Source organism: Elaeis guineensis, chromosome 14, assembly GCF_000442705.2.
Source record: "Elaeis guineensis isolate ETL-2024a chromosome 14, EG11, whole genome shotgun sequence".
Lineage (NCBI taxonomy): Eukaryota > Viridiplantae > Streptophyta > Magnoliopsida > Arecales > Arecaceae > Elaeis > Elaeis guineensis.
The window spans coordinates 47,174,066-47,192,007 of record NC_026006.2 but is presented as its reverse complement, the minus strand read 5'-3'; positions in this window follow the sequence as shown (position 1 = coordinate 47,192,007).

The following is a 17,942-nucleotide window of genomic DNA, read 5'->3' as shown; positions in this document are numbered from 1 at the left end:
CCGGCCAGGAGCTCATGCCTGGGACAGCCAGCCAGGAGCTTATGCCTGGGACAGCCTCTCACGAGCTTTCGTACATGGGACAGCCGGCCAGGAGCTCATCCTGGGACAGTCTTGAAAGACTTTTTAAGTGGATTCGATCCGGATGATGACTGAGGTATAGAATTGGATAGTCCAGAACCAGAAAGAAAAGGTTAAGAATCATGTGATTATGAAAGGAGAAATGAAAGATAAGACATGAAATAATTGTTGAACAAAAGGGTTTCACCTGTTAACATATGATGATGCATCTATTTTAACAAGACAGAAAATTTATGGATATTTGCATTATTCTGGATATTGAATATGAGATTTTATATTTTATTGCTTATTCTTATTTTCAGATTATATTACTATATCAGTGTGATATGGAAATTCTTACTGGACTGTAAAGCTCACACCCTTCCATCTTTCTTTTCTTCTCAGAGACACAGGACGTTCATGATTGGCTATGGCTTAGATTTATGGGTGAGCAGATGGATAGATAGAGTGTCATAGTACCTGATCAGAGGATTGAAGAAATTTAATTTGTAATTATGCAAGATTTTATAAATTATTATTGAAATTAATTGTTATGGATATTAAGATTGTAATGATTTATTTTGGCCTTGCATATTCTTTAGGGCTTGCTCTAAGAAGTGTGCGGCCATCACGTATCCGACCCGGGTGTTGGGTTCGGGGCATGACAGAATGGTATCAGAGCATAGGTTATGATCATTAGGGATTTTGATATAAGTGATTAGAATATTACAGAGTGATATTAGAGCTTAGGTTATGATCATTGGAGATTACGATATAAATGAATAGGATGAGATAGAATAATATCAAAGCTTAGGTTTAAGATCACTAGAGATTATAAAGAGATATTAAAACTTTATGTAAGATCAGTAAGATGTGACAGAGTGACATCTGAGCTTTGAGGTTAGGTTACGTTTATTTGGAGACAATGATACAAGCGATTAGGATATGACAGAACAGTACTAGAGCCCAAGTTAAGGTCACTAGGGATTGTCATATAGGTGATCTCAAAACTTTAAGATTATAATCAATAGAGTATTGTTGGGTATAAAATACCCACAGCCGAAGTCCTCAGTGGAATCGACTACATGACAACTCCGCCCGGACTCCTACGGGAGCCGGGCTCCGTCACCGACAACTCCAACAGCTACGAGCAGACTTCGCCCGGACTCCTACGGGAGCCGGGCTCCGTCCTCAGCATCAACCGCTGGTAGGCCTCGTCCGGACTCCTACGGGAGCCGGACCTTCCCTCTGACTTTAATTGCAGGAAAACTTCGCCCGGACTCCTACGGGAGCCGAGCTTCGTCCTCGACTCCAACGGCTGCAAGACAGACTGCGTCCGGACTCCTACGGGAGCCGGACTCCGTCAATAACTTCAGCCGCAAGCAGACTCCGCCCGGACTCCTACGGGAGCCGGGCTCCACCGCCGACATCGACTACAGGACAGCTCCGCCCGGACTCCTACGGGAGCCGGGCTCGGTCCTCAACGTCAACTGCTGGCAAGTTTCGTCCGGACTCCTACGAGAGCCGGACTTCGCCCTCGACTCCAACGGCTGCAAAACAGACTGCGTCCGGACTCCTACGGGAGCCGGACTCCGCCGACGACTTCAACAGTAAGGGGACTCCGTCCGGACTCCTACGGGAGCTGGGCTCGGTCCTCAACGTCAACTGCTGGTAAACCCCGTCCGGACTCCTATGGGAGCCGAGCTTCACCTTTAACTTTGATTGCAGGAAGACTCCGCCTGGATTTTTACAGAGGTCGGACTCCGACCGCTGTTGAGCTTCAGCCGATAGATCTGCGCCCCTTGGCGGCCCTGCTCCACTTCCTACAACGGATCCCGCACTGCTCCATCACCCCTGACAGGCCACAGTAACGGTCGCAGCCCCGCTCCACTCTCTACGGCGGACCCTGCGTGACCCCATTACTCTCTGACAAGCTGTATCAACGGCCATGATTCTGCTCCGCTCCCTGCGGCAGGTGCTGCGTGACTCCACTACTTCCTGGCAGGCCGCAATAACGGCCACGATCCTGCTCCACTCCTCGCAACTGATTCCACGTGGCGAGCTACGGCGATAGCCACGATTCTGCTCCACTACCCTTCGCAATAAAGTTCCCCTGACTACGAGCGGCCCACTACCCGACGGTTACCAACGTCGCCATCAATCCGTTACCTCCTCCGCCTATAAAAGGGGGACTCAGATACGTTATTCTATAAGCTCATTTCTTATCTCAAAACTCTGCTAAATTCTCCGTTCGAGCACTCCATTCTTGTTGAGGCAGAGAACTGACTTGAGCGTCGGAGGGTCTTGCCGGAGCAACCCCATCTCCGGTTTAGACTTCCTTTGCAGGTCCCGACGGCGACCGCGACTTCCCCGACTCCAGCTTCTCCGGCGCAAGTAGATTTTTGCACCAATAGGATTGGCGCTAGAGGAAGGGTTGAACCTCCACAGTACCCTTGTTCTTAAAGGAGCACTCAACGGATCCACTTCCGGCCATCTTTTCCGGCATCCACTCCTCCTTCCCTCATCCGATGCCTTCTCACGAGGCCTTTGCACAACTGCCTCCGGCTATGGTCGCCGATAAGGAGTGGCCGGATGATCGGCCCCTGCCGGATTCCGTCAATGCCATCTCGGGGGAATCCCGGCAAAAGGCAACCAACATACCAGCTGCATCCCCCAAACGGCAAAAAGTTGAAGAGCCCATAACTTTCACCGAAGAAGACACCCAGGGAGTCCAATTTCCTCATAATGATGCGGTCGTACTCTGAATATAGCAAATTACGACGTCCGTCGCATTCTCATCGACAACGAAAGTTTGGCCGACATCTTGTTCTACGATGCCTTTTCAAGGATGTCCGCTCTTGGCGGTCATCTGAGACCGATTTGCTCCCCCTTGATAGGGTTTACCGGTGACACCGTTCCGACGGAGGGAATGATAGCTCTGACTGTGGCCGCGGGTCAGCATCCAAAGCAGTCCAGGGCTCTGGTGAATTTCTTGGTGGTAAAGGCGCCATCCGCTTACAATGCAATCCTTGGTCGACCCGGCCTCAATGCTCTCAGAGCTGTCGTTTCAACCTACCATTTGAAATTGAAGTTCCCCACCAACCAGGGGATCGGGGAGGTCTGGGGAGACCAAGCCCTGGCCAGACATTGCTACAACATCGCCTTGCAAAGAAGCGACCGGGCTGACCCCTATCCCGTCGATGGCTTGGATGCTCGCGACGACCTCACCGAAGAAAGGGGCGGCCCAATCGAAGATCTGGTACCAGTCCCCCTGAATGATGGGAACGCGGAGCATGTGGTGTTAATTGGCTCCAGCCTGGGGGAGGAGGTGCGGACGCATCTTATTGATTTCCTCCGAAGGAACGCGGATGTTTTCGCTTGGGTTCCGGTGGACATGCCAGGGATTGACACGGAAGTCATGGAACATCGTCTGGCGGTCGATCCTAAGTATCGACTGACCAAAGAAAAAATCCGGAATCATGCCCCGGAGAGGCAGAGGGCGATAGCTGAGGAAGTGGATAAGCTTCTCAAGGCCGGATTCATTAAGGAAGTCAATTATCCTGATTGGATTTCCAATGTTGTTTTGGTCAAGAAAGCAAACGGCAAGTGGAGGATGTGTATAGACTTCAAAAAGCTGAATAAGGCTTGTCCAAAGGACAGCTACCCCCTGTCCAGAATCGACCAACTGGTTGACGCTACCTCAGGCCATGAGCTCCTCACTTTTATGGACGCATTCTCCGGCTATAATCAGATTAGAATGGCGTCAGAAGATGAAGAAAAGACAGCTTTCATCACTAATCGCAGTCTTTACTGCTACAGGGTCATGCCATTCGGCCTCAAGAATGCGGGTGCAACCTACCAACGGATGGTGAACAAAATTTTCAAAGAGCAGATCGGCCGAAACATGGAGGTCTACGTGGACGATATGCTTGTAAAAAGCAAGTCCTCCAGAGATCATGTCGCCGACCTCGAGGAAACCTTTGGCGCTCTTCGAAAGTACAGAATGAAGCTGAACCCAACTAAATACGCTTTTGGGGTAACCTCAGAGAAATTCTTGGGCTTCATGGTATCAGGGCGCGGGATTGAGGTCAATCCAGAGAAAATTCGTACTATCCAAGAGATGACCGCCCCAAAGTCGATCAAGGAGGTTCAGCGCCTCACAGGGAGGATAGTGGCTCTTAATCGCTTCGTCGCGAGGTCGGCTGAATGATGTTTGCCCTTCTTTCAAACCCTCAAGCAGCTGAAGAACTTCTGTTGGATCTTTGAATGCCAACAGACGTTCGAAGAATTAAAAAACTACCTCAGCTTACCCCCACTGCTGGCAAAGCCTGAACCTGGGGAGGAATTATTTTTATACCTGGCGGTCTCTCCCATGGCCCTTGTGGCCGTCCTTGTCAAAGAAGAAATGAAAGTCCAGCGACCAGTCTACTACATTAGCCGCGCGCTAAGGGACGCCGAGAGCAGGTACACCAAATTAGAAAAACTGACCTACGTCTTGTTGGTTGCAGCTCGGAGGCTCCGACCCTACTTTCAAGGGCACACCGTGACGCTACTCACCTATCAACCGATCAAGGCGGTTTTGCACCGGGCTGACGCCTCCGGAAGAATGGCAAAATGGGCGATCGAGCTCACAGAATTCGACATCAACTACAGACCTAGACCAGCAGTAAAGGCCCAAATATTGGCAGATTTCATAGTAGAGTGCACCATTCCAGAGGAGGCCGAACCTGAGCAAAGCAAGGGTGACGACCTAAAGTCTCAACCGAATTTCTCCGACGAAGAAGCCAATCCCTCCGATTGCTTTTGGACCCTCTATGTGGATGGATCTTCCAACATGGCGGGTGCGGGTGCAGGCCTGATTTTGGTCAGCCCAGAGAGAGTCATCGCAGAGTACGCTCTGCGTTTTGAGTTTTCCGCAACAAATAATGGAGCGGAATATGAAGCTCTGATCGCAGGATTAAGGATCGCCAAAGAGCTGGGAATAGGTCAACTCCAGGTACACAGCGACTTCCAAATAGTGGTGGGATAAGTCAGCGGGAGTTATGAAGCGCGGGAGGACAGTATGACCAAATATCTTGAAAAAGTAAAAGAGCTTACCTCCGCCTTTAGCAGTTTCGACATTAGGCAGATTCCAAGGCTGGAGAATACCAGAGCCGATCTTCTCTCCAAGTTGGCGACATCGGCTCCGGCCGAATTGCCCAAAGGCATCCTTTTTGAAGTTCTGAAACATCCGAGTACGGAAGAATCGCGGCCCGTAATGGAGGTCGACCACAAGCCCAGCTGGGTCGACCCGCTGATAACCTATCTCAGAGATGGAGTTCTCCCCCAGGATGCGAAAGAAGCTCGGAAGCTCCGAAATCAAGCCTCTCGGTATATCCTTTATGAGGGCAAATTGTACAAAAGATCATACTCCTTGCCCCTCTTAAGATGCCTCCGGCCCTCGGAAGCTGACTACGCTTTGTGGGAAGTGCACGAGGGAGCTTGCGGAAGCCATTTGGGAGCCAGATCTTTATCCCACAAGTTACTCCGCCAAGGATACTACTGGCCAACGATGCATCATGATTCGATTGAGTATGTCAAAAAGTGCGATTGATGCCAGAGATACGCCAACGTCCAGAGACAGCCCGCCACCGAGCTCACACCTTTGAGTGCCCCATGGCCTTTTGCACAGTGGGGGATGGACATCCTTGGCCCCTTTTTCATGGCGTCCGGATAAAGAAAGTTCCTCCTTGTAGCGATCGACTACTTCACCAAATGGGTTGAAGCCGAACCACTAGCAAAAATCACAGAAGCGAAAGTGCAAGATTTCGTTTGGAAGTCAATTGTGTGCAGGTTCGGTTTGCCTAGAATCCTAATCACTGATAATGGACGGCAATTCGCGGGAGCAAGATTCACCGAATTCTGTGAAGATTTAAACATCTCCCACCACTTCACTTCAGTAGCCCATCCTCAGGCGAATGGCGAAGCTGAGGTGACTAACAGAACCCTTTTGCAGGGGATTAAGACAAGGCTTGAAAAAGCAAAAGGAACTTGGGCGGACGAGCTTTATCATGTGCTATGGGAGTATCGAACTACCCAGAGGTTACCTACGGGGGAGACTCCCTTTGCTTTAGCCTTCGGAATGGAAGCCATCATCCCGATCGAGCTTAAACTCCCATCGGCACGAGTCGTGGCATTCGACGAACACCAAAATTCACAAAGTCTTAGAGCCAATCTTGACCTGCTGGAAGAAAGACGGGAGATCGCTCAGGTTCGAATGGCAGCCTACAGACAGAAAGTTGCTCGATATTACAACGCCCGGGTCAAGAACAAAGCCTTTAAAGTGGGAGATCTAGTGCTTCGACGATCTACTGTCTCGCAACCTCAGGATCGGGGGAAGCTCGTCCCAAACTGGGAGGGACCTTATGAGGTCAAAGAAGTAGTCCGGCCCGAAACTTATTATCTTAAGGAGCTCGGAGGGGCCGACCTCCCGCGACCATGGAGCTCAGAAAACTTGCGGATGTACTACCAGTAACTTCATTTTAATCAATGATCGCATACCCATACGTCTTTGGATAATTCAAACAAACTGTATCAAAAAACAAAAGGGCAACCTCATAAAGTCGAAGGCCCGGTTCCATTTAGACCGGATGGGGGGAGAGGCCTTACAACGCCCATATGTGCCCCCATAGCCCTGTTAGGGATAGGAGGAGAACCTCGCCCTAACTTGAGCAAAGTCGAAGGCCCGATTCCATTTAGACCGGATGGGGGGAGAGGCCTTACAACGCCCATATGTGCCCTCACAGCCCTGTTAGGGACAGGAGGAGAACCTCGTCCTAACTTGAGCAAAGTCGAAGGCCCGGTTCCATTCAGACCGGATGGGGGGAGAGGCCTTACAACGCCCATATGTGCCCCCACAGCCCTGTTAGGGATAGGAGGAGAACCTCGCCCTAACTTGAGCAAAGTCGAAGGTCCGGTTCCATTCAGATCGGATGGGGGGAGAGGCCAAACAATGCCCATATGTGCCCCCACAGCCATGTCAGGAATAGGAGGAGGACCTCGTCTTGACATGAACAAAGTTAAAGGCCCGGCTCTTTTAGACCGGATGGGGGGGGGAGAGGCCCTGCAATGCCCATATGCACCACCCCCCCAAGAGGAAAGCCTTGCCCTAGCTTAAGCAACTTCGATCGGTGGTAAGCCCATCCCGGACTCCTACGGGAGTCGGGCTTCATCACCGACTTTGACTACATGACGGCTCCGCCCGGACTCCTACGGGAGCCAGGTTCCATCACCAACATCGACTACAGGACAGCTCCGCCCGGACTCCTACGGGAGCTGGACTCCGCCGACAACAGCGACTGCCGGTAAGCCTTGACCGGACTCCTACGGGAGCCGGATTCCATCACCAACATCGACTACAGGACAGCTCCGCCCGGACTCCTACGGGAGCTGGACTCCACCGACAACAGCGACTGCCGGTAAGCCTTGACCAGACTCCTACGGGAGCCGGGTTCCATCACCAACATCGACTACAGGACAGCTCCGCCCGGACTCCTACGGGAGCTGGACTCCACCGACAACAGCGACTGTCGGTAAGCCTTGACCGGACTCCTACGGGAGCCGGACTTCGCCTATGACTTTGATTATAAAAAGACTTCGCCCCGACTCCTACGAGAGCCGGGCTCTGTCCACGACGTCGAGAAAGGCTCCGCCCGGACTCCTACAGGAGCCGGGCTCTGCCCACAACTCCAACTCCGAGAGGGATTCTCCGTTCGGACTCCCACGGGAGCTGAACTTCGCCTCGGCCTTAGCGGAGAAAGACTCCAAGCGAAAAAAGAAGGCAATGGATTGCAACAGTGACGATTGGAAAACAAACAGCGCCCGAGGGTGACAGAAGCTCGGATCCTCGAATTCAAACCTTGGGAGGGACCCCAGACCCGAATGACCCCAAGCGAACCTGCAGCCATTGACAGAATGACAACCGGGTATCTTCGAACGGCGTAAAAGTCGAAAAGGAGCTCGGCAAATAACAACCCTGCACGAATAAAAGAGGTCGTTGATGACCTTAAGACGACGTGAAAAAGACAAAAGGAAAATGAAGAAGTTCGACAGACAACTATTCGATGCAAGGTACAGACAAGGTAACAAAATTTCCTCTTCATTTAATAAGATATACGTTACAGGACCCGGTGGGTCGAAAAAAAAAAAAGAAAAAAAAAAAGATATACATCATTGCGAGCCTCACGAGTACGGCTTGGAAAGGATATACCGGAGGCCGCTCCAAGCTACGAACTCCTCTTCCCGTCTCTGTCCTCCTCAGCCACGTTCTCCAGTGCATGTAGCAGACCTATCGGCTCTCGTCCCGTCTCAGTTCACTCCATCTCCGAAGTCCCAACCCTAGGGGGAAAAGGGTGGGATAGATTCCCGGGGGCTGTAAAGGCAACGGCAGCAGTGACGAAGACCTGTTTCAAGAAGAGCCGGAGTCACTTTGGAGGCAGCGGCGATGTCAAGGATATGCTCCGCCTCCGAATGCTCCGCGACGGCCGCCACCCAACATGTTCCGACAAGGTCGGCATGCGCTACTTCCACCATCCCCGCAACAAGTTCCACTGCCCCACCATCGATGCCGACCGCTTCTGGTCCCTCGGCCCCGGCGGCATCAAGGATCCCGCCACAGCTTGTGACGGTGGCTCTGCCCTCTTGACCGGTATCACCCCGCCTTGCTACTCCAAAATTCCCGGGCAGAATAACTTTACCGACGGCCCCCGTTATTAAACCCCTGTTGTTGAAGGAATTCTTCCTTGAGCCTCCTTTGAAACGACGGGGATCCTCACCGGCCGCTGTTCTCCTCCTCGCCTTCCTCCAAGCCCTAGATATCCCTTCAAGGAGGGCCTCCGGGGTAGGAGACATGGTGTGGGAACCCTCAGAGAAGAAGTGGGGGGCTGAAGAAGGCGGGGACTGGTGCAAGGGGAGTAGCTGAGTAGCTAGGCTCTCAGGTGAAAGAAAGGTACCATCCTATCAACAGGATGAAGCCATGAAGGGAGATTAGGGGGTTTAAATAGCCGACGGATCCTAGCGCAGTTATGGCGGCAGGTGTTCCTGGGCCAACTGGTGCGTGCCACGCATCCCGCATGTCCCCTTCATCGCTATCGAGGGTTGACTGTTCACAAATTTCCATAGCACGATGCTTGGGATCACGTTCCGACAGGGGTTCCGAAAAGACTCTTCAGGTCACCTTCACCGGAAAACGGGCTCTGACGTGCACACATTAAATGCCAAAATATCTGGGGACGGCAGTGCACAGGATGCGAGGGGACGGCTTCGGCTGTGCCCATCTCTCTGTACTTCCTACGTTCGAGATTCAAACTCGGAAGTAGGGGGACTGGTGTTGGGTATAAAATACCCACAACCGAAGTCCTCAGTGGAATCGACTACATGACAACTCCGCCCGGACTCCTACGGGAGCCGGGCTCCGTCACCGACAACTCCAACAACTACGAGCAGACTTCGCCCGGACTCCTACGGGAGCCGGGCTCCGCCGCCGACATCGACTATGGGATAGCTCCGCCCAGACTCCTACGGGAGCCGGGCTCCGTCCTCAGCATCAACCGCTGGTAGGCCTCGTCCGGACTCCTACGAGAGCCGGACCTCCCCTCTTACTTTAATTGTAGGAAAACTTCGTCCGGACTCCTACGGGAGCCGAGCTTCATCCTCGACTCCAACGGCTGCAAGACAGACTGCGTCCGGACTCCTACGGGAGTCGGACTCCGCCAATAACTTCAGCCGCAAGCAGACTCCGCCCGGACTCCTACGGGAGCCGGGCTCCGCCGCTGACATCGACTACAGGACAGCTCTGCCCGGACTCCTACGGGAGCCGGGCTCGGTCCTCAACGTCAACTGCTGGCAAGTTTCGTCCGGACTCCTACGGGAGCCGGACTTCGCCCTCGACTCCAACGGCTGCAAAACAGACTGCGTTCGGACTCCTACGGGAGCCAGACTCTGCCGACGACTTCAACAGCAAGGGGACTCCACCCGGACTCCTACGGGAGCAGGGCTCGGTCCTCAACGTCAACTGCTGGTAAACCCCGTCTGGACTCCTATGGGAGTCGGGCTTCACCTTTAATTTTGATTGCAGGAAGACTCCGCCCGGATTCCTACAGAGGCCGGACTCCGACCGCTGCTGAGCTTCAGCTGATAGATCTGCGCCTCTTGGCGGCCCTGCTCCACTTCCTACAACGGATCCCGCACTGCTCCATCACCCCTGACAGGCCACAGTAACGGTCGCAGCCCCGCTCCACTCTCTGCGGCGGACCCTGCGCGACCCCATTACTCTCTGACAAGCTGTATCAACGGCCATGATTCTGCTCCGCTCCCTGCGGCAGGTGCTGCGTGACTCCACTACTTCCTGGCAGGCCGTAATAACGGCCACGATCCTGCTCCACTCCTCGCAACTGATTCCACGTGGCGAGCTACGGTGATAGCCACGATTCCGCTCCACTACCCTTCGCAATAAAGTCCCCCTGACTACGAGCGGCCCACTACCCGACGGTTACCAACGTCGCCATCAATCCGTTACCTCCTCCGCCTATAAAAGGGGGACTCAGATACGTTATTCTATAAGCTCATTTCTTATCTCAAAATTTTGCTAAATTCTCCATTCGAGCACTCCATTCTTGTTGAAGCAGAGAACTGACTTGAGCGTCGGAGGGTCTTGTCGGAGCAACCCCACCTCTGATTTAGACTTCCTTTGCAGGTCCCGACGGCGACCGCGACTTCCCCGACTCCAGCTTCTCCGGCGCAAGCAGATTTTTGCACCAACAAGTATGATAGATAATATTAGAGTCTGAGGTTATAATCATTAATGATGTAATAGAATGATATTACAATTTAGATTATGATCATTAGAGAATATGATTTAAGTGGTATTTAAGCTTAAGATTATAATTATTTGAAATTATGACTTTAGTGATATCTGATCTTAGGTTATGATCGTAAGGAACATGATAGATATAAAAGAGGAGATTCAATATTTAGATTTCGAATCAATAGATATTAAAATAAAATTTATGTATAAGTGGCATATTATATCTATAATAGAATTGATGAGTTATATCTTAGATTTCAATTAGTAAGGTTGACCTAAGTACGAAAGAGTTGATCTTGGAATAAAGTGGGAGGTATTGATAAGTTATGTTGAGTATACTAGATGATTTTGAAATATAAAACTTATATGATTGAAGATCATGATTTTTTTAATTCCAATTGTTGGTGTAAAAATCCGCTTGCGCTGGAGAAGCTGGAGTCGAGGGAGTCACGGTCGCCGGCGGGACTTGCAAAAGAAGTCTAAACCGGAGGTGGGGTTGCTCCGGCAAGATCCTCCGACGCTCAAGTCAGTTCTCTGCCTCAACAAGAATGGAGTGCTCGAACGAAAATTTTTAGCAGAGTTTCTAGGTAAAAATGAGAGCTTATAGAATAACGTATCTGGGGTTCCCCTTTTATAGGTGGAGGGGGCAACAAACTGATGGTGACGCCTGTAACCGTCTGGCAGTGGGCCGTCCATAGTCAGAAAAAGTTTGTTGCGGAGAGTAGTGGGGTGGACCCATGGCTATTACCGGGGCGTGCCACGTGGAGTCTGCCACGAGAAGCGGACCGGCGTCCGTTGTCGCGACTTGCCAGAGGATAGAAGAATCGTGCGGTATCCGTCGCAGGAAGTGGAGCAGGACCGTGGCCATTATTACGGCCAGCCAAGGAGTGATGGAGCCGCGTGGAATCCATCACAGGAGGTGGAGCCGGGTCGTGGAGTGATGGAGCCACGTGAAATCTGCCGCAGGAAATGGAGCAGATCGCGGTTGTTACTGCAGCGCGCCAGGGGGCGAAGGTCTGCCGGCTGAAGTCCGGCTGGAGTGTCTGACGGAGAGAGGTAGTTAGCCATCTGCCCAAGAGGAGCTTGCAATCCAGCTTTCGCAGGAGTTCGGATGGAGTCTTCCTTCAGTCACAGCCGGGGGCGGAGCCCGACTCCCGTAGGAGTCCGGACGGAGCTTACTAGCAGTTGAAGTTGGTGACGAAGCCCGGCTCCCGTAGAAGTTCGAGCGGAGTCCTCCTTACGGTTGAAGTCGTGGACGGAGCTCGGCTCCCGTAGAAGTCCGGGCGGAGTCTTCCTGCAATTAAAGTCAGGTGCGAGGTCCGGCTCCCGTAGGAGTCCGGACGGAGCTTACCTGCAGTTGAAGTTGGCGACGGAGCCCGGCTCCCGTAGGAGTCCGGGCGGAGCTTACCAGCAGTTGAAGTTGGTGACGGAGCCCGGCTCCCGTAGGAGTCCGGGCGGAGTCCTCCCTGCGGTTGAAGTTGTGGACGGAGCCCGGCGCCCGTAGGAATCCGGGTGGAGTCTTCCGGCAATTAAAGTCAGGTGCGAAGTCCGGCTCTCGTAGGAGTCTGGACGGAGCTTACCAGCAGTTGAAGTTGGCGACGGAGCCCGGCTCCCATAGGAGTCCGGGCGGAGTCCTCCTTGCGGTTGAATCGTGGACGGAGCCCGGCTCCCGTAGGAGTCCGGGCAGAGTCTTCCTGCAATTAAAGTCGGGTGCGAAGTCCGGCTCCCGTAGGAGTCCGGACGGAGCTTACCAGCAGTTGAAGTTGGTGACGGAGCCCGGCTCCCGTAGGAGTCCGGGCGGAGCTTACCAGTAGTTGAAGTTGGTGATGGAGCCCGGCTCCCGTAGGAGTCCGGGCGGAGTCTTCCTGCAATTAAAGTCGGGTGCGAAGTCTGGCTCCCGTAGGAGTCCGGACGGAGCTTACTAGTAGTTGAAGTTGGCGACGGAGCCCGGCTCCCGTAGGAGTCCGGGCGGAGCTTACCAGCAGTTGAAGTTGGTGACGGAGCCCTGCTTCCGTAGGAGTCCGGGCGGAGTCTTCCTGCAATTAAAGTCGGGTGCGAAGTCCGGCTCCCGTAGGAGTCCGGACGGAGCTTACCAGCAGTTGAAGTTGGCGACGGAGCCTGGCTCCCGTAGGAGTCCGGGCGGAGCTTACCAGCAGTTGAAGTTGGTGACGGAGCCCAGCTCCCGTAGGAGTCCGGGCGGAGTCTTCCTGCAATTAAAGTCGGGTGTGAAGTCCGACTCCCGTAGGAGTCCGGACGGAGCTTACCAGTAGTTGAAGTTGGCGACAGGGCCCGGCTCCCGTAGGAGTCCGGGCGGAGTCCTCCTTGTGGTTGAAGTCGTGAACGGAGCCCGGCTCCCGTAGGAGTCCGGGCGGAGTCTTCCTGTAATTAAAGTCAGGTGCGAAGTCTGGTTTCCGTAGGAGTCCGGACAGAGCTTACCAGCAGTTGAAGTTGGCGACGGAGCCCGGCTCCCATAGGAGTCCGGGCGGAGTCCTCCTTGCGGTTGAAGTCGTGGAAGGAGTCCGGCTCCCATAGGAGTTCGGGCGGAGCTTACCAGCAGTTGAAGTCGGCGACGGAGCCCGACTCCCGTAGGAGTCCGGGCGGAGTCCTCCTTGCGGTTGAAGTTGTGGACGGAGTCCGGCTCCCGTAGGAGTCTGGGCGGAGTCTTCCTGCAATTAAAGTCAGGTGCGAAGTCCGGCTCCCGTAGGAGTCCGGACGGAGCTTACCAGCAGTTGAAGTTGGTGACGGAGCCCGGCTCCCGTAGGAGTCCGGGGCGGAGTCCCTCTTGCGGTTGAAGTCGTGGACGGAGCTCGGCTCCCGTAGGAGTCCAGGTGGAGTCTTCCTGCAGTTGAAGTCGGTGATGGAGCCTGGCTCCCGTAGGAGTCCGGGGCGGAGTCCTCCTTACGGTTGAAGTCGTGGATGGGGCCCGGCTTTCGTAGGAGTCCGGGCGGAGTGATGGGAGTTCACCAACAGCAGTAGAAAGTCGGAAGAGGCTCACGAGGGTCAATCCCGCTGAGAACTTCGGCTGAGGGTATTTTATACCCAACACCAGTCCCCCTACTTTCGAGTTTGAATTTCGAATGAAGGAAGTACAGAGAGAATGGCATAGCCGAAGTTGTCCCCTCGAATCCTGCGCACGACCGTCCCCAGATATTTTGGCATTAAATGTGCGCGTGCTGGAGTGTTTACGAATCGAGGCGATACGAAGGGACCCTTTGAAATTCTCGCTAGTACACTGGCCCAGGTACGGCGCAATAATGGCCCTGCCAACCGCCAGCCGCTTTTAGCCGCCTGTCGTGGCGAGTGGGACACGTGTCGAGCGCGGGCCGGCTTGGGAGGATTCGCGATCATTATGGCACCGGATCCCAGGATCTATTTAAACCCGTCCTTCCACCTTTAGGGGCCCTATTCCGCTTCAGAGTTCTATCAATATCTGCCCTTTCTTCGAGAGCCCTGTTTCTCTTGGCGTCTTCTCGGGCCATAGGCATCCTTCGAGTCATCCCTGTCCTCCTCCCTCTGCATCCCTCAGAGCGATCTAGGTTAGTCCCAGAACCTTCGTCTCTCTTCCCGCCACTTAGGGGCCTTTTCTTTGCCATTTTTTTTTCTGTTGTATTCCTCTGAGTTAGCCTCCTATGACCTCTCGTCCTTTGTTCTGTCCGTCTTCTTCGGGATCTTTAGAGTCTTCATTCGAGGTTATTCGAAATGTCTTCCGGCTCTTTCGCTCCCAGCGGTTTCGGAAGTTCTTCCGCCTCAACCCCCCCAGGTCCCTTGTTCTGTAGATGAACCTGCATCTGGGGCTGGGCTTCACCCGATTTTTACGCCGGGCGCCATTCCATGCTCGCTGACTCCGGATGAACTCCTTCTGATAAGGGTTCAGTATGGAGTTCCTCCGGAGTATGACCTGGAGCTGCCTGGCCCCTCCGACCGGGCTAGCACTCCCCCACCCGATCGTTTTTGCCTGTATCAGGAGGTGTTCCGTGCCGGACTCCGGCTTTCGCTTCCATCTTTTGTTGTCGCCCTCTTCCGCTTCTTAGACATCTCTTTGGCTTCTGTTGCTCCGAATTCTTTTAGGTTTTTGATAGGATTTCTCTCCCTTTGCCACGTAGTCGAGGTCCGACCATCCCTCTCTCTATTTAGGCACTTCTATACCTTCAAGCGTCATCCTTCGGCGAAGGACTGATGGTATTTTTCCCATCAGTTTGGCAAGAAAGGGTTGCTGAAAGGTGCCCCCTCTTCAATCCACAACTGGAAGGGGAAATACCTCTTCGTCCACTGCCTGACCCTGAGGCTGGGCTTGCCCCCTTGGGGCTCTCTGAGAGATTCTGTCCGCCGGGCCCCCAGCCTGGGGGAGGACGACCTCCAGGCTGCCCGGAAGCTTCTCGCCTATTCCGCTCTTTCTCTTTCCAACCTTCTGAGGGAGCAATTTTTGTTCAACATCGGCCTGAGCCCCCAGGATCCTGCGAGTACTTCATCTTTTCCTTATTCTTCTTTTCTTCTGTCCTTCTTTCTCTTTTTTTTTTTTCGTGCCACTCCATTTTCATTCCATTATTGATTTCTGATCTCTCCCCCCTTTCTCTTTTCTTTTTTTTTTTTTTTTTTAAGGAATGGACGTCGAAGCAGCATGGATGCTTGCTAGGGGCCTCAAGGCCCACAAAAGAAAGGGTGCCGCGGCCTTCGGATCGGCAAAGAGGGCCAGGGCGGAGGAGTCGAGCTTGGCCGCGCCCGTCCAGGCGGCTCCAGCGATCGACGTTCCCTCGGATGCCGAACCTACGGCCCCCCGGGCTTCTTTGAGGAGTCCGCCGACTGGGGCTCCTGTTTCGGGGGTCTGCTCCATGGAGGCGCCCGTAGTCGAGAGGGGGAAGCGAAGGAAGTCAGTGGCCCGCAGGGTGAGTAGCCGCTGAGCCACCGCTGATGAGTTCCTCGGTTTTGAAGAGGAGCCAGAGAATCCCTTCAATGACAGGGACTTGATCAGGCGGTTGATCGACGGCTGCATCCTGCCTGAAGTCGTCGAGAGGATCAACCGCACTGATCCTGAGCAGCGGGTCTGAGACTCCCTAGGGTCCTTCCTCGAGGTAAACAAATCTTCATTTAACCGACTATTCGACCCTTGGTCTGATCCCCTTGTCGCCCTTGCAGATTGGGCACCAGCTCCTCGCCAATATCGAGGCGACGAACCGGATGAGGAGGGACGCTGTCCAGGTGGAGGAGCACTGTCGGGCCGAGGTCGCTCATCTCAAAAAAAAGGCAGCCGAAGTAGTCGCCCTCCAAGAGGCCTTGGAAAGAGAGAAACAAGCCCGGGAGGAGGAGAAGCAGACCTTGGAGGAGACGGTGAGAAAGGTGGAGGCCGAGGTCGCCAACTTGGCTGAGCAGATTCCACTCCTGGTCTCAGAGGTCCGGGTTCTTGCGGTAGAGGAATTCAAGACCTCCGCGGAGATGAGGGACCTGAATGTCAAATTCGGTCAGGAGGCGTTCATCAAGGGGTTCGAGCTCTGCCAGAAGAAGGTGGCCAGGAAATTTTTGGAGCTCGACCTCAGCTTCCTGGGTGAGGAGTCTAAAGACGAGGTCGGTCCCTCTCCCGCTACCACTGCTGCCGCAGCCCCCCTTCCAGGGACGTCAAGTTCTCCAACTCCTGCCCTTGAGGTCTGAGACCTCCGACCTTGTATTTTTAGTTTACCGTAATTTTTCTTTTCCTTTTTGTCTTCAAGAATCATCCAATCAATAAAGTTGAATTTCTTGTCGTGGGTGGCTTCTCCCTCCTTCCTTTCTTCTCTCTGCTTTTCTTTCTGTGATGAGTCGTGTCTTGACGCTTTTGCCTTCCGATGGCAGTGCCCTGCAGAAGCACTTCCCCTGCCCCTGGGGATTCCGCTGAAGTCGACGATCCAGCGGCTGAAGAAGGAAGTCCTTCACTTGACAAAAAAGTCAAAGAAGATGGAAGGCGAGCTTCGCAGATTGAGAGAGGGTCATTCTGAAGCCACCGCGGAGGCCACCCGCTTTTGAATCTCCACATGAAGGAGATCATGGAGTATAGCCGGAGGAAGGCGAACTTCACGAAGGAGCTTGAGGAATGCAAGAAGAGCACCAGCGACCGAATTTGGGCTCAAGCTGCCAAGATTAACGTTCTCAGGGTGGAACTGTCGGCTGCGATGGAGAAGATCGGCCAGCTGGGAGGAAGTTCATCCCGGCTCTTGGCTCGGGCCGACGGCGATTGGGAGTGGTCGAAGAAGGTCTCCAACCTTCAGCAGCAGCTTCAGGATGCCGAGGTGAGCTACGACGTGCATCGGGCCGATTGGCGCAGGCAGGTAAAGGAATATAAAGGGAGACTCAGGGTGGCGACCGACGAAGTCGCCCGTCTTCAGAGGCAGCTGGCTGACAGGGCTCAGCTGACTTCTGCTCGGGATTCTAATGAACTCCAGTCCTTGAGAGGAACCGTCGAAGGGCTTTCTATCGCCCTTGAGGAAAGGATGGCTAAGCTGCAGTAATTGAAGGTCCAGCTGGCATACGAGTAGCAGGCTATCACGGATGCGGAGGCAGAATCTGAGGTCCTGAGAAAGAGGCATCGAGAGGCAGAGATCGAGAGCCAGCGACTTCGTCGGGCGCTCCAGGACGCGCTGCTGAAAAGGAGAGAGTTAGAAGAAGAAATTGAGAATCTAAGGCAGTCCTGGATAAGGGGTGGAGCAGATAATTCTAGGTCGGAGGGGGCAGAGCTTTCCTAGGGCTCTTTTTGGCCTTCTGTCTTTTCATGTATACATTTTTCTTTTGTTGTTTTGTCTCGCTTTCGTCATTTTGCTTTTCCTCCCTTGGCCTTCTGGGCTTCGTGGTGTATATTTTACAAATAGAATGAAAAGGGAATTTTGCGTTACCTCATCCGTATATGGTATTAAATTATTGTCCGCTGAACTTCTCTTGTCGTTTGACTTGTCCGACGTTGACGTCATTTGGAGGTGCCCAGTCGTCGATGCGCTGGTTTGCTTTCCTCGTCGTTCGTGGTCGTAGGCTCGAGCTTGATGGTTCGAACTCCACATTACTTCGGAGACATCGCTGTCTT